Source organism: Motacilla alba, chromosome 1A (genome assembly GCF_015832195.1).
Source record: "Motacilla alba alba isolate MOTALB_02 chromosome 1A, Motacilla_alba_V1.0_pri, whole genome shotgun sequence".
Taxonomy (NCBI): domain Eukaryota; kingdom Metazoa; phylum Chordata; class Aves; order Passeriformes; family Motacillidae; genus Motacilla; species Motacilla alba.
Genome location: NC_052031.1, coordinates 56,131,661 through 56,149,056, shown reverse-complemented (window position 1 = coordinate 56,149,056; position 17,396 = coordinate 56,131,661).

The following is a 17,396-nucleotide window of genomic DNA, read 5'->3' as shown; positions in this document are numbered from 1 at the left end:
CTTTACCATTTTCAATGTAGCAGCAGACCTTGAGGACAGTTAATGTAAAATCCTTACAGTAATAAATCCCTACTGTTTGCCGAGGATTTAACTCTCTGCTGTTTACTAGGGCAAAAGCATTCCCACTCAGTGTTGCCAGCACATGTGGCAAGTGTCACAGCTGCCACCAAATCTGCAGACTGTTTCCTTGCTGCTGAAAATCTGGCTTTGCTCTCCTAAATAGGATCCCTTCTGCTAGTGCTCAGCAGATTATGGATGCTGTTCAAAGGGACTGATGGAGCACAAGGGGTGACAAGAGGGTGGCAACTACCTGCAGAACTTGAGAGTGTTTCCTAAGTGTTTCCCTGTGTCAGGGAGATCAGGAGTTCATGGTGTATACACTTGTACAAAGAGAGTTCTCCTCCTTGGTGTAAACCCTTTATCTTTTCTTTGCCTCTTGCATCCTCCAGTATCCTGCTATTCCTCCCGTAGCACCTGCCCTTTTCCCAGCAAGATTAGCAGGAGCAGAAAGGTTTCCCCACCCTCTGGTGACCCTCCAGCCACCTTCTCTCTCAGAGATGACAGAGGGCTGAGATGTTCTCTCACACAGCAGCCATCCCCTATCTCCATGACCTAGGGTTCAAAGACATCTTGCAGCCAGTGAGCAGGGCTGAAAATGCCTCACATCCTACATCATTCCCACAGTGAATACACACCTGTGAACACACCACCTCACCCACACACCCAGAAGTGTGGCTACTTCCTGTACCTTATTTCCTGTACACCACACCATGCTCATCCCAAACACACCTGAAACACAAACACATCCACCTTTTCTGCCACACCTCCCACCACAGAGTGGAAATGAACAGTGAAACACTGGGCGAAAAAAAATGCATGGAGTAATACAAAATCATTAAGGTGCTTGGATGGAGTATGTAGGTAGTCAGACTGCAGGTGTTTTAGTTGGAGGCAATTAACCCATCTGAATATGTCCACAATGTTGTAGAAGTTTTTCAAAACACTGCTCATCCCAGGAAGGTATTTTTGTTTCAAGATGTATGTAGGCAAAAGGATGACTATTCTCTGAAATAAAGGTAATAAAAGCAAAGATATAGCTCATGTCCTTTATCCAACTAATTCACATATGGAAACACAAAAAAGAATCATGTCCATAACTATTGCAGATTATTTAACATAGGGGTCAATGTATCTTTTAAAGGCATGAAGTAATTATTTAATCTTTAAAACTCTAAGCACAGGCAAGAAAAATAAGTAAGTAGAAGTCCATATTCATCTCTCCTATGTAGATCTGAATTCTTCATACCTGTTGATGCCTAAATGGACCAAAACCCTTAATTGTGCAAATCCCTAACTGGTAAAGTAGTGAGCCAGAGAAAGCTTACAGGAGGAGAGCTTTATGTAGTTCAGGTGATTACAGAAAAACTTGCAAGTGAAAAAGGAGGGAAAAAAGAACCTGTAGTCCTCAGAAAAGTCTACAACCACTAAAGTGCCTTTCATCTATGGAGTGCAAAGGATGCCAAGAAAGCATTGTGTCACAGGAAACCCTGAAAGAAGGAAGCCCACTACACACAGCCATATTTCAGAGGTGAAGAACCATGAAATCCCCCTCTTTCCCTCTGCAACTGAAGGTGAAAATTAGAGTCTGAAAAAGCAGGACCCTTCTGACTAGGACTGGATTGTGTTGGGATGAAAAGAGGGAGGCAAAGCTGGTGCATTTTCAGTTTGTGGCGTGCAGATGGAGGTAGTAGCATGGTGGAACAAGGTGTGGGAGGGGAGTGAGGACAGATGAGTGAGGAGACTGCAGGATATGGATGAACCTGGCAGAATTGCGTGGGAAGCCCAGCACTGAAGTAGCATATTAATTTCCAAGTTAGGAGTGAAAAGGACTTAAATTAATGCCAAAGGTATGGCAGAAAAACTCCTTCAGATTAGGTGGGTGGTTGCTCCAACAGGCATTCAGGCTGCAGGTACAGGACACCCTAAATGCTTTTGCCTGTTGTCACATAGAAAACTCGTGGCAGGACAAGGGAGGGAGCAGCTCACACAGGAAAGAGCCTTCTTCTTCTTTAGAGATGTCTGAGCCCAAGAGCAAAATGAGCATATGATTGAAGGAGTGGTATCACTATACAGATACACTGGCAATCTAATAAAGTATTTAGGAAAGAAAAAGTAGAAAACAATGGGTAAAACAAGCCTTTCAAAATGGGAGCCAAGAAAAGACAGGAGTGAAGCTGCAATTCACTATGTAAAAATGTATATAATAATGATGGAGAAGGTAGTAATACAAATTAGAATCTGAAAAAAGTATTGCTTCACTTTCCAGTGGTTGTTCAGATGTAACATTGGAATATTTCAGATCTCGCTCACTCAGTGCATTTTTTCCAAGGAGCATACAGCAGAAAATGAGCAGTGACAGGTCTGATCCTATTTCATTAGTTTGCATGCTATTACTTCACACTTATATACAAAGTTCCATATGCCAGTCTCAGTTCTTTCAGAAATGAGCTATTCAGACTCTCAGTGGCCCCATGGGGTAGCTCTTACTGTCTCCAGCCTGCTGCTGGGGAAATGGAGGTGCAGATATGTGGACTGGCTTGCCTCAAGGCCATACAATGAAACAGAGTCAGAAAAAAAAGCCTTGTCTCCCTGGTCTCTAGAACTTCTAATAAAAAGCTTCTGCTCTTTATACAGCACAATTTAAAATGTGGATTCTGTACATTAAAAGATCTTTCATGAATGAAAGAACCCCCTCATTAGCTCTAGGAACACAGTGTTGTAACATTTTGATGTTCTGCCATTTGTGGACTGGAAAAGCTCTGATTTCTTTGCCAGAAGCAGCAACAATAAGGTAGTTCCTCCTCTTGACATACTGCCAAAGAAACACTGCTGAATTGTCTTTGAGCAACAACTCTCTGCAAAGCTCATTGATACATTTATCTGTGCCGTCTTTCTCTGGAACAAAAGAGAAATCACAGTGCAGGCCTGGGAAAAAAAAGGCTCATTTTCTTCTTGTCATTTAAATTTTGTTGGATTTTTGGCAACTTAAAAGTATTTGGTATCTGGTCTTGTATTTTACTATGAACATGTTTCATAGACTTTGCAAATTTTGACAGTTCCAGAAGGCAGGATGAAGTGAGTATTTGGGCCAATTTCTGAGCTCTTGAAAAATCACAAAGCTTCTGAGGCAGGTTAATATTTCAGCATCTTTTTTTATCATAATAATCTCATATTTTTCCAGAAAGCAGAAAACACACATAAGTAAGGTATCCCATGTAGAAGGAGCTGTAATTTGACATGGTGCGCTCACACTTCTCTTGACTCAGTTGTTGTAGGCCAGTTGCTCCCATAGCTTGAACATTCTCTTTGCTTTCTGCAGTTGGTGTTGGGTTGTCCAAACTACAAAATTACCAAAATCTCCTTTGCAAAGAATTCTGGGTCAGAGCCTGCTCCCCAGGGAGGATCTGAACATGCCACCTGGTCTAGCAGCCTATGCTTGAACAAGATTATAAAGAAACAATTCTAAAAGGAAAGTAAGCTGTGCTGGGCAATTAAGATTGAGGTAGCAACAAGAAAAGAACATCACTCAGTCATTTAAAATCTAAGCTTTGCTTGCTGAGGGAGATGATTTAGTGGGCGGCTGGCAATTTCTAGCTGCGAAGCACAAACACACACACAAATAATCCAACTGAAAACTCCATTTGTGTCTGTGAGGGGTACCGCGGGCAACAAGTCTGTATTGAGCAGGGTTTCTGTAGCAAGGCTGCCAGGCTGCCATGTGCAGGAGCTGCCTCACAACTACTTCCAGATAACTTTGATACGGATATGAACAGCCCAGGATGCTTCAGAAACCTCAGCCGTCACAGCCAGTCAGAAGATCCCCACAGAAAGTGTGACACCCCCCCTCACATAGATTTAACAAAGAGCAACACCCAGAGCAGGGACACACCTGAGGGACTGTGGTTTGTGGAAAACCCATATCAGAGGAGAGGAAAATGAGCCAAATGCATGGATTTGCAGAGAGAAACCACTGCATTCCAGCCTCAGCCTCCTGCACTGCCCACCACATTGAAGGGACTGGGAGAGATTGAGTGTAATGCATGGGAAAAAGAAGGTAGGTTGGGACCAAGAAGGTCTCAACCTTCTTGGGAGTGGTGTTGGATTGAAATTGAGTTGGAAGGAAGAAGGAAAAAAAGGTGTTTACCTAAATATTTGTTTAATAGTTTAGTTTTTCTTTTTTTTTTCTGACTTTTTTCCTCAAGTCAGTAATCAAAAATTTGCTCTAGTTGGTGATAAATTAAATTAAGTTTTCCAAGTCAAGACTGCTTTGGCCATGACAAGTGTCTGTTGCCACAGCTTGTTCATGTACCAGCTCCAACTCATGTTTAGCCTTCTGTGTGACGGGGTTCCTGTCCTCAGCAACAATTGTTTTACTGCCTAATATAGGTGGCCAGAAAGTCACCAATTTCATCATTTTCAGGCAAGGCTGCTTTGGATTTCTCCACATGTTAAGTAATGGTAATTTCTGGTGTCACTAATATGTTACAGTGATGTAAGGTTGTTACCAGTTCCTCTGTGTTTCTTTCTGATCTGTACCTGAATTATTGGGAACAGCAAGGATGTAGTTCACAGCCTTGGCTGAGCTTTCCCCCCACAGCTGTTGTGCTTTCCTTGTTTTCCCTAGGACTTACTAGATTCAGGTCTCCCTAGGACTTACTAGATTCAGGTCTCATTTTGTCTGAGTGATAGTTATGGTCAAGTTGCATCACATGACAAGCCTAACTTTCACTTCCGAAGGATCTCAAAGCAATCTACAGCGATTGATACTAAAATGATCATCCTGGTTATGGAAAGGCAGCTGTTCTTCAAGCTGCAGAAAACAATCACAGATCAGCTACCTACAGGGTAGAAAAAGCATTAAAACCTCAGGGCTCTGAAGCACGAGAGGGGGAATACTGTCTGCTGGAACTGGATCAATACTTGCAGAAATACTGAAGATACTTCATTCATGAGCACAGTTTGAAAATAATATTCTGTTTCTGAATGGCATGGTTTTGATTGGAAAAAATAAAAGATGTAAGCCATGCCTAATGTGGGAGTTTTGAAAGCAGTAAAAATGGAAGACTAACTTACATAAGGAAATAGCAGCGAAAACATATATAGGGTGGCTACAATTTGGTGACTGTGTGTTTTCTGTGGAGTTTTGTACTGCCTCTTAGAAAGTACAGAAAAAGAGATGGGTTGAACTAGTCTAACCTAGTTGTAGCGTTTTGCCCGGGGGTTTCGAGCTGATCTGATGAGCTCTCAACACCCCAACACTACACCCCAGAATAGCTCAGCTTTCGTTAGGAGGCAAAAAGGAGCAGGAGGCTGATGTGACAGCGTCAGGAACAAAAAAGGTTTAATAAAGGCAAAATAACAAACTCAAACCGATCCAGGTGCCACTTACTTCTGCTCCTGGTAAGAGACACCTCACAAAAGCGATTTGGTTTCTTTGTTCTGTCCTTTTCTACTAAATGGCCCAGGCTTATGGCCAATTAGCTGTCCCCAAACTTGAGGTGAAGTTCCCAAGGTCCTATCAGTGACTTTTCTACCTGATCACTGGGAGAAAGTTCTGGGCTCTTTCCTTTTTGGGGGACAGAGGAAAGTTCTGTCACTGTCCATAGGGGGCACATTCCTACACCTAGTGTGAGACAGAAAACCCCCAGTTATTCTGGTTTTCCACTTTCAACAACTATCATAAGCTTTTTCTATTAAGAACTCATGCCTTAGTCAAAGGACTCAACCACTGCTTATGTAAGATATTTATTTGTCTGCCTGGTGGGATGTAGGAGCTGTGAATCTCCAAAGTGTGGAACAGAGATTAAAAAGTCGTCAGATGGGACAGAGTCAATAATGTTAGTGCAGGACCCAAGACCACAACATTAAGTAGGATTCGCTGCCATGAAATTTAGATAAAAGCTTATCAATCCTGTGAATTCTGTGAAAGTATTTACAGTGTAAAGAATAACCATATCCTTCCAGCTGGATAACAATGACAAAGTAACTAATACACTTGTCTGGAGCAAGAAATACCAAGAGCCTTTAAAGATTAGGAAAGAGCATCAAAGGAGCCTTAAGAATTTACACTAGAAGAAAAATATTAGCAGCTTGTTTCTGCTTTCACTGGCATTACAGAAAAACTCCAGTCTCGGTTTTATCAGAGCATGCTCTGCATCTATAATCTGAGACAAGATTCTGCTCTATGCTACATTCCTGGCACTGAGATTGCTCGAGTTGCACAGTAACATTTTGCCTAGTCTATAAGCACCAGCTTAAAATCTCTCTCCTTCCCAGGCATCAGAACAAGTAATTTGATAAAATCAGCTTTCCTTCAAGCAATTTTTTTTTCCTGACAAATATAACACTAATCAAATGCATTTCATCAAAATACTTGGGAATTGTAAAGAAAAAACAAACACAAACAGAGCAACAAAATTAATTAGCAGGTCTTAGTCACCTACATGCTTTATTTGATGTCAGCTGACAAGAGTCCGGTCCAGAAGTAATGAAAGACAAATAAAAAAGGAATTTAAATTAATTGAAAATATTAAAATGCACGTCTGCAGAAACATTATATATAATTGGAAGCTTATTTCAAACATATTACTTGCTGCTAGTTAGTTACTGTTGCAAAGCATATTTTAAAGGTTCAAAGTGCTAAGAACTGCCAGATCTGGCAGCATCTGCTCCTGTTGGAAAGACAGGGTTTTTTTGCACACATGATATTTTCTTCTGCTTTCCAAACTAGCTGCATAAAATAGGACCTATTCTTAGAAGTTGTCTGCTGAAAATCAGCTGAAAGTTCCACCCCAAACCACAATAGTGGAATTAATGGATATTTCACCACCCTAATACTCAAAATGCTGGCAATACAAAAGAAGTCAGATCCCAGTGAAAAATTCCCTTATTCCTCTGTAATTAATATTACTAAACAAAATAGACTAGAGATACAAATTCTTTTAAAAGTGCTGATTATCTAAAGTTGGTTTTTTCTCCTTTTTTTTTTAATCTGACTCTGTGTACACAGCAGAACTGCTTTCAAATTGTATAAAATACCATAAGAAAAAGCTTAGTCATTTAACACCCTGAAGGCAGCATAGAACAGAAAGCTAACAGGGTTTTCATCAAGACAAAAAGCAAGGCAGATATATTTAATATTCTCCCTCCATTTTTCTGATGAGCAGCTCAGCAGTGTATAGTGTCTTTAAAAGAAAGCTGTGGTGTCATATTTATTTTTTCCTTAAAATGTGTACACACTGGCTTCATTCCATAGCCCAAGTAATTTTTCACATCTCTAGTGCTGTCAGTATAGTTTATAAATCTAATAGTTGATTATGGAAAAGTCACAAACTTGTAGAAGTAACATGATCCTATTTCTTTCATGCCTCAGACTCTATAGGGTGAATGGGACAAAAATTCCATGTGCAGAGAAAATACTTGTATATGCATGAGGAGCTATCATACATATTAAACAGGAGAGTGCTCCTCAGAGGCTGAAACAACACCCCAGGTGAGAGGAATTTAAAAGCCAAGGATCCTGCCTCGTTTGCTTTACATTCTGCTAGGAAGAAATATAGAAAACAACAGAATTTATTGAAGCATTTGGAGCACCTCTCCTGTTTTTCTCACATGCTCTGTTGGGTTTTGTAATTCAAAGTGAATAGCTCTTATAGAAAACTAAAGAACATAAAGAATAACTTTTCAAATTGCTTCTGATTGAGTAACAATTTTAAAATAACTAAGGTATTATGAGAATTAAACATTCTTTAAGATACCTATGAAGAATGCAGGAAAATAATAAGCTACTATTGCATAACTTTAATTAACCTTACTTTTTTTTTAATACCAAAGGGGTACTAAAGATGAGATTTTCAGAAATATTCTTTATTTCTGTTGCAACAACTGTTTTGTCATCTCAAACCTTCTGGGTGTTACACTAGCATCTCAATTTTCTTGGTAAAAACCAGCTTTATTTCTGGAACAAAAATACTTCTAGCTAATTCTAATAACTTATTTTGTGACTGCTTAGGGCAATGAACCTAACAACATAACCATTGGTATTTTAAGAAGTACTGTCATAAAATACCACCAGATTGACCCTAAAAAGTCATCACAGTCATCCTATCATGTAGTCAAGGTGCTGTTGCACAGCACAGGACATTTTGTGATTGTGCCTACTTGTCACAAAAATTGGAACTATATTTATCTGTCTGCTGAATCCCATGGGAAGAAGTGCTGGAGGAGGGGTCTGGTAGGACTTCTTTAGGGAGAGACCTGTTCTGGAGGAAACTCTGAGCAGGGGACAAACAGAGCCTTGAGAGGTGGTGAAGGGCACTTGAACCATGGCCAAGGTGGGCCTTAGGACAAAGGGACTGGAAGATGAAGGGCTGCACTCATTTGGCTACAGAAAAAGAAGTAAATTTGTCAGTCCTTAATCACTTGGGGTAGGAAACTGTTCAGTGGCTGTATTTCTGCTGCAGTGTTATTGCAAAGTATTTTACTCCCTGCGCTCCTGCCTCTGTTCCCTGCCACCAGCTCCATTTGCCTTTTTATAAATCAATGAATGCACTAAGCAGTAACACAGAGGAAAACAGAAAAAGTGACTTCTGAAGAAATTGTCAGAAGCAATTCATGTTTACTTTCAGCTCAGTAGGGTAGCAGGTTCACTCCTTGGCAGCTATTTATACAGCAACATAACACTAGGAGCTGTGCTCCAGTTTTCTCCAGGTACAAACATAAACCACAGAAGAATTTAGGTTAGAAAGGTTCTGTGGATGTCATCTGATCTCTTGCAAAAATAGGCCAGCTTCAAACTTCAGGCTAGCTTTCAGCTTTGGTGCCTGTCACCAGTGTCACAAAAGAGGGAACTAAACTCAGAATAAACTCAGAGCTTGTGTGAGTTCACAGATTACAAGCTCACCTCACCCTAGGACTTCAAAACAGCAGTGGCAGTGCTCAAGTACGTCTGAAAATGACTGAGAGACTCAGAGAAATCTCTCCTCCCCCTTCTCTACCACTTTGAAGACTGTCTGTCACTGGGGGAGGGCTATGAATGTGAACATCACCAGAGTGATCCTGAATGGAACCAGGAGCAGCACTCAGACCTCCTGTGGCAGCTGAATTCATTCCTTGCAGTGTGGCAGGTGGCACAGGAGCAAGGAGCAGCACAGCACTTCTCAGAGCAACTTCACAGGAATCAGGCCTTAGCACAGCTCTCCAAAGAATACTTCCTCAGACAAGGTCCACAGAGGTCACTGAGCAGATTTCTCACAGATCCATGGGGCAGGGACTTGACAGCTGGAAGCATGGATGGCACCATTCAGCAGAACCGCACAGTTCTGTACAGGGCTGGTGGACTCGACCCTGTGGGAGACAGAGCGCACAAGCAGGGCGACACTTCAGAGGGATCCCCACTTTGGCAGGGGCAAGAACGTCTCACATCTGTGGAGGGAAGAGACCTGCTGCAGTTAGACTTCATGAGCTGATGTCAGGGAGGATCCATCCTGGGACATTTGTGATACCTGGAGCTCAATGTGAGACCTGCAGTTCTCCAGTCTCTCACTGGGCTCTCCATTTCCTATCACTAAAGAGAAAAATGTTCTGTTCCACGAGGGACTTTTTGCTGTTCTACTAAAGGCATTTGGGACAGAAAGTATAAAGTATCCCAGTTAAAGTATCCAGTTAAAACGGTCTGTATGGGTGTGTGAAAGGTGGAAGCCTCTGCTTCATTAAGGTCTCGTTCAGTGCAAAAGAGCATAATGAGGACAAAATTATGAAAGAGGAACCCACAGACAGAAACATTCAAGAAATAACAGACAAAACTGCAAAGACCAAAAGTCTTCAGTTCTAATTTGATGGGCCATCAAAAACCTCCAGGCACAGCTTTGGACAGGAGCACCCTGGGCTTTGTAACAGATAAGAAAGGTGGGGTGAAAGTGGAGCAGGAGGATTTGGGTACATTCAAGGTGGGTCTCTGTAAAACTTGTTGAGGAACTTTTAGGGGACGAGGAGGAAAGAGAGGAGAGGAGGTGAAGCAAGGGATGGATCTGAACCTCTGGGAGCAGCTGATGATTGCAGGCACAATCACTGTGTCACCGTCCTTTGCTTGCATGTGTGCTGTCTCTGGTGGGACCTACAGACAGGAACGTAGCAGCTGTGTCCCTTAATCTGGGATAAAGACTCCCAGGTCTATGTGCACCCCACTGGGCTCTGGCAGCTGGGTAGGGGGAAGCCCTTAGCTGCATGGCCCTTAGCCATGGCTACTCTGAACATCCCTTAGCAGCCATGTTCATTGCTGGCTGACTTCTTTTGAATACCAGGAGACTTTTCATGTCAGAGGGGGGAAGAATCTCAGGCGCTTTATCTAAAAGTACAAAGGAAACACCATACTCACTTTTCGTCACTCCATTTTGAGCCGTCTTCCTAGGCCCAGTCCCCCTGGGCGTCCCTCTGCAAACCAATCCAGTGGGATTTGGTGTGTAGTATCTAGAAGTCCTAGGAGGGTTCACAGAAACCAGGTCAAGTCATGGATTTTGAAGGGTAAAGAAAGAAACCCTGTGTGAGAGAGGAAATTTTGGGGCCATTTCTGAATGTGAACACCTATTCCCTTCCTTCCTACAGGGACCTGCTTTGTGAGACTTGGCATTTCAGAGTGCCAGGCGTCTTCCCCAGCAGTGGGTTCTGAGGGTTGAACTCATGACAAAACTCAGCTGACTCAGGCATAATATACATATAAGGAATGATGTCATACATCAGCTTTTTGGAATACAAATTTGTTTAAGCAATGACAATAGCTCTCACAAAGAGGTCGATCTTTTGTGATTAAACTGCTCTTATGGATGCTCCATAAATCATTGAGGGAAACTTGCTTTGACAGGGGAGTGAAGTCACCTTTCATTCTTCACCTCCCATAAATAAGCAATTTAGGCTTGACCAAGATAAAAAAGGTGAGAAATTAAATTTCCTCACTTAGCAAACAGGTAGTTCTAGTGGGATAATTTACAGATTGCATTTCTCTTTCACTGCAAGCACCGTCAGTGAAAGCAATGTAGGTGTGTTTGATCGGTATCAGCATCTTTAGTTATACCTATTTATTTATTTATATTAACAACACAGCAAAACACAAGAGTTTGAGAATTGGAACAAGAAAATTATGTGGGGGTTACCTTAACTCCACAGGAGGAAGCTGAAATGTAGCAGTAGAACAGGTAGTGCCAGCATCCTGTTCTCCATATGTGACTCTGCGGGGCGGCAAAGCAACCATTCTGACTGAAACAGGGCAACTGCAAGATGAGAAATAATTATTGTGGTGACCCACACAGGAAACTCGAATTCTTCCACTCACTCCAGAACAAAGCTTTACCATTTCAGACTTGTAGAGACAACCATGGCAACCTGTTCCCGCCATGGTTGCACCAAACTCTGAGCTATTTCTAATGTCATGTTCATGGAGAAAGAGAATATATTGGAAAAGTTCAATCTGTGGAATTTATTACTAAAATCATATGCTTGTGCTGCCAGCCCTTTTCCACAACAACAATTTCACTGGCCTGTCCAACAGTATCAGCCTTTCCACTCAACTCTTTGATTTGTGTAGAAAAAAGTTGCTCACGTTTGCATAAGGCTAGGTCAGGACTTCAGACAGAAAACAGAAACTATAGTATCTTCAGAACAGGAGACTTCACGATTCATTAATTTTGTTAATTCTGAGAATTACTAAAATCTGAAAATATAATTCTGTTAAAATTTGTGTGATTATTTTTGGTTTATAGGCTACCAGGAACACACATGCCTAATTTTCAAACATATAAATATTTTCTACTCCTTTTCCTAATTTCCTTACCCTTCTTTTTCTTCTTATACGCCATTTGTTTTCAAGAACACAGAGAAGAACTGGTCAGGGCAGTAATCATGAGATGCTGGACTTCCTGAAAAGAAGGGAAAAATACAAAAACAAAATCACAATCAAAACTGGACTTTAAGAGAAAAGACTTTGGTCTGCTCAGAAGTCTGTGTTCACGGGAGTAATCCCATGGCAGAGAGTCCTGTAGAGAAGAGAGGCTCAGGATGGAACAGGTTTTCAAGGATCAGCTCCACTGAACTCAACAATGGTCTGTCCTAAAAAGGCAGAATACAAAACAAAGGGGGCAGCAAATGTGTTCAAGAAGACAGGGAACTGGACAGTCAGCCTGACATGAGGAATTGACATTTTAAAATAAATCTTTGCAACAAACCTTTGGCTACTGAAAGGAATTCCTTGGGCTTGGACAGGTTGCTCTGTCTTGTCCTGTGTGGCCTAATAAGGTCTAAAGGAGATTTTTCACAGCCTCCACATCCAAAGATCTCCTCCTCCTCCCTCACTCCACTTTGTGTGGTGTGTGGTTTAAGGGGCTGGCAGATCCATGCCAGCTTCAGGGACAGTCCTGCAGGAGCTGCAGGATGCTGTTGACCCATTTTCATAGAATAATTCTGTGAGTTTTGATATTTCAAACGCATCGAGACAGGGTAGTGATTCAGGGGACAGAACAAGCTAGTACAGTTTCTCCTAGAATCAATTGTGCACATAGCAGAAATCATACAAAGGATGAACACTGACTGAACACAGAATTTTAGCCCCATTTTACAAGTTTGTGGCTCGTTGTAGGCAGATTTTTGACATACACATCAGACTTCTCCCACTTGCCAGCAAGCTGGATCTAAATCCTGCCCCTACATTCCTGATTTCTTCACTGTGCTGCTGCAACTGACTGTATATTCTATCAAAAAAATTAAATGCAGAATGCAGGATTTAATTCAATGGGATCAATAAAATTATAATTCAGTGAAAGAGATTAAATAACTACACCTATTAAATGTAACTCATTAAACTAAATGCTCTTCTCCAGCTTGGAGCTGAAGTACATTTGTTTCAAAAATACACATTCAAAAAACAACTTTGATCACAGATAATGCAACTTGTATCTAGCTCATCTTTTTTTTTTTTTTTTTTCTCACAAACGGTAAACCACAGTAAATCCACACTTTGAAAAGATAACACCAGCTCAAAGGAAATGCTTTTTCTGAAGACATTAATTTAAACCAGGCAGGAAACATCAGCTTGTCTTGAAGACAGGCTGAGGTCAAGAGTTGAGACCTGCAGCTCAGCTGCAGACATCAGCTATTGTTGTAAAGAAAAAAGGAACAAGTGACCACGACCAGGCTCAGGTATAAATATCTAATTGCTCTCATTCTTGTTGCAGTGATTCCGGTGGAAAGTTAAGAAATATTTCTCCAGTGGCAACAGCTCTGCTATAGGCTTTCCACATCAAAATATTCTTTTCTTACCCACCCAAGCATCATCCTTCACCTCTGTGTACTGAATTTTGAAGAACTAATCATAGGAAGCTAATCAAATAAAAAATTATTTCTGCAAGGCCATATGGGAGTTGAGCACATCCACTTCATTACAGTCACCCAATCAAGGTCGATTTGAATGCATAAGAGCATAATAAGCTAGAGACAGAAACTTGGTGCACATAGAATAACAGAGGGTGCATTTTCCACATAATATCAGAGGATGGATGTGAAATTCTGCATTATTTTATTTCTGAAACTGTTGTACATGAAAATGTGAGCAATACGAAATGAAAAATCAAGACAGGCAATTTGTCCTTCATCCCTTAATTATTTATCTTGAGTTTAACATCAGCATGAATAACAATTCCTCTCGGTGATCCCTGTGGATCCCTTCCAACTCGGGGCATTCTATGACTTCGTGATTCCATGAAGTAAAATGCCCCTTGCAGAAGGAGGGGGCTATTTAAAAACAAGGCAAGAGGAAAACAGTAGCTCACCTCCTCCTTTTATCATAGATAGAAAGACCTGTTAAACCATCCAAAAATATGAGAGTAACATGAAACTTATGTGAAAAAAGTAGCCTTTTTATGTGTCTTGGAGAGCTGGGGGGATGTGTGTGGATTATTGCTATTTCTTGATGATGCAGCACCTGCTATAAATAAAACCCCAAGCTGTAGGAGGTAGCACATAAACCAGTGCACTCTCACATTCTCATGACCAAACCAAAGCCCTCACCAAAAATGCAACTCTGTGAATGCAGAAAAGCAAGAGTACTGCAGTACTTTTCTTCCACATGGCTGAACAAGAGTCCTTTGCAACATGCCCACTGTAGCACAAAGGAGATTTTGCAGTTCAAAGACTTTCAAAGTTCATATTGCTCATAGGTGGTTTAAAAAAATTCCAAGCATAGGGAAGCCAAATCATACCAGGAAAATTTAATATCTGTGCCTCCTGTCTGTTGTCACTTTTTGGACCACTTTTTTCACTCTCTGCCTGCTCTGGACAGGATTTCATCATCCTTAGGAGATCCGTTGGATCTAATTCAGTCTCTCACTAAAAAGGTGATCAGATGCCTGAAGAAGACAGGTAGTAGAGATAAGGCTTTATGTGCAATGAAAGATAAGCTACATTTAAGAACAGAGAAACAATCCACCAGAAACTAATTAAATTATGCAGACGGCTCTGTCATCTTTGAGAAAAATTAATATAATAATAAAAAAGCAACATTTTTTATGGGAACAAAATATTCAAATTAAACAACTAAAACAAAGTATATCACTAAAAACTGAAAAGCCATGATTCTCCACAAAGCAACTTAAAAATTTCCACCAAGTCCTCAGCCGGTTCACTAAGGAGAAATTGATACATGATTCTACATTGATCCTAAAATGGAGGCTGCTATGTGGAAAAGATTTCTCTATCAGCTACTTAAAAAAGCAGGGAGAGCAGTTGAACTAGGGTAACTCCAGATGCACAATTACCTTATGCCAGTATAAAATCTATTATAATTTAGATTCAGTTACTTCCAAACCAACGTAAATTAACCACGGAAGACAAATCAGAGTAAGAATGCTTAGATTTTTAGAATTAATAAGGCCATTTTATTGAAGGGAAATGAAATCACATCTTATCATACAGCAGGAAAATGCCTTTCTGCGGGCAAATTCATAAGCAGGGTCTTGGCACAGATTTGCTTGCAGGGGAAACCAAAGGTGATCTTTTGTTGGAGGCTATGAGGTGCTCAGCATCTGAATTCCCATGGATTGCCTTGATCAGAGCTTTCACAACAGAAATAAAATATGAGCATTTGTGTAAAGCAGAGCATTGCTTTCTGTGCTCTGAGAACAATGCTGCATTTGTTGCCTTTAGCTCTGTTTAACAAGGCTCCCTGTGCATTATTTGTCAGGTCTGCAGCAGCGCTGGGGATGCTTTCACAGCTCTGGGATTGTATTACCTGCCACACACTCACCTTTCACAGGCAAGACCTTTCTGAGTACCCATTCTTCAGAGGGAGGTTTGAACCAATCAAATTATTTTTTAAATTAATACTTTATTCACCAAAGATAACTGTGAATTTGACCTAATTTACCAGGCAGCTTTGAACCTGTGTTCAAGTGAGGGAGAGAAAAAAGGATGTTATTATTTTACCATTTGGAAAACAAGGCATCTCAGTTATCCAGGTCAGATTTACACTAACTGGTTTATGAAGATCCAGGTGGCAATTAGCCAACACCATAGGAAAAGTCTGAAAGCTGACTACTTCCTCTTGAATGGACTTTGCAATGCCCCAGTGTATAGTGGTGACACGTGTACTCACGTTACATTTATTTATGGAAACAAACATCATTTCCCGCAAAGCCTAAGTGATATAGAAAGAACAATTATTTCATTCATGTCATTTTGCATTAAAAATAGAAAACTTCTTACCATTGTCTTTGGAAGAAGACCACGTTTTGATGGAAACCAGAATGGAAAGAGTGGGGGGATGTTGAGTGAACAATGAATCCACTCTTCACACAGAATGGTAAAATTATTCCTTTTATGTGTATTTAGTCTTTTTTCACAAGGACCTTTGATGCTCAAAGTGGCAAAATAGTAAGAAAAAAAAAAACCCTAAGATACTGTCAACTTTAGAAACAGAAGTGAGAAAATTTATTTCACAGACTGATTCTGCTTCTTTTTAAATGAAAGTGAAATAGCCACAACTTCCAGTGCATAATTTTTTATGATGTCTGCATGTCCATTAAAATCAATTATCAAAAACTTTCATATAAGCTTTGGAGTACTCACCTGACCTGCACAGAAAGCACACTCTCCATGAAGATGTATGACATTTGTGTAACAGCTTCTGCATCCACAGACATGAAGGTGTGAGGAATGTGTCAAAATTCAAGAGAAAATAAAATAATATGATGAATGTAATATAGTTATAGATGTGAAAAATAATAGAATAAGTTAAGAGTAGCTATAAAAAAAAAAAAATTAAGAGTCTATTTTTCTATCTCAGGATGCTTGTCCAGGCAAGTCCCCAAAAAGCTAAGGGAAGCAGCTTGCAGGGGTTGGGAAACCTGTTGTCATACACATACCACACATAGCACGACTACATTTACATGTGAAGAAGGGGAATCGGCACAGGATTTCAAAAAGTTTAACTAAGTAAAGAGTCAGCCATTAGTGGCACACCTGGCTGCAGATAGCCAGGGGAGATGACATATCCGATGGTAATCCATTCAGACCTGTGGTCTGTTTCTGGGAAATCCCTTAACATGCAAAGGACTACCAGTAAGGGACTGTATAACTTGTAACTCTTTCCCTACACGGGTTTTGTGTATTGCAAGCGAGGCTTTTCAAGCTCTGTCTAGCAGGAGACAAGAAACCAATGAATTATTCCCAAGACATCGACTGTCTTCCATCTGATAGCTTTATCCTGAGACCGGAGAAGCTTTTGGGACTTACTTGATTAAGAAAAGGACAAAGGACATCCTGGCCCGTGGCAAGAAAAAGAGTATAAGAACTGGACTCGGACACAGCTATGGTGTGCCACTACCACTCTGATGTGACAGGGGCTCAGAGCTGTGTACGTGTGTCACCCAGAGCCTAAGTCCCGGGCTAGACTCTGTCTGATTCGTGGCTGACCCAGATTTTGTCATTCGAACGTGAAATAAATTTTATACTTTGTTATTTTATCATAATTTGGCTCTCACAAATTATTGATTCGATTTAATTGGCAATTACGTTCATAACAAAGGGTTTTGCTTGGTTTTGTTGTTGTTGTTGTTGGGCAAGGAGGTGTGGGGATTGGTTTTTTGTGGGTTTGTGTGCTTGAATACAGTGTCCATGCTCCCAAGGGAAGCTAGAGTATAAAGCACTGGAGAAATACTAGAGAATTATTGACTACCACCCCAGCATGTTCCCCAGGACATCTCCTCTTTCAAATACCCAATTTTCCTGAGACAGAAAAGATGGGGAAAAATTTCCAGAAACCTCATGGTGGGTTGACACTGGCTGAATGGCAGGTA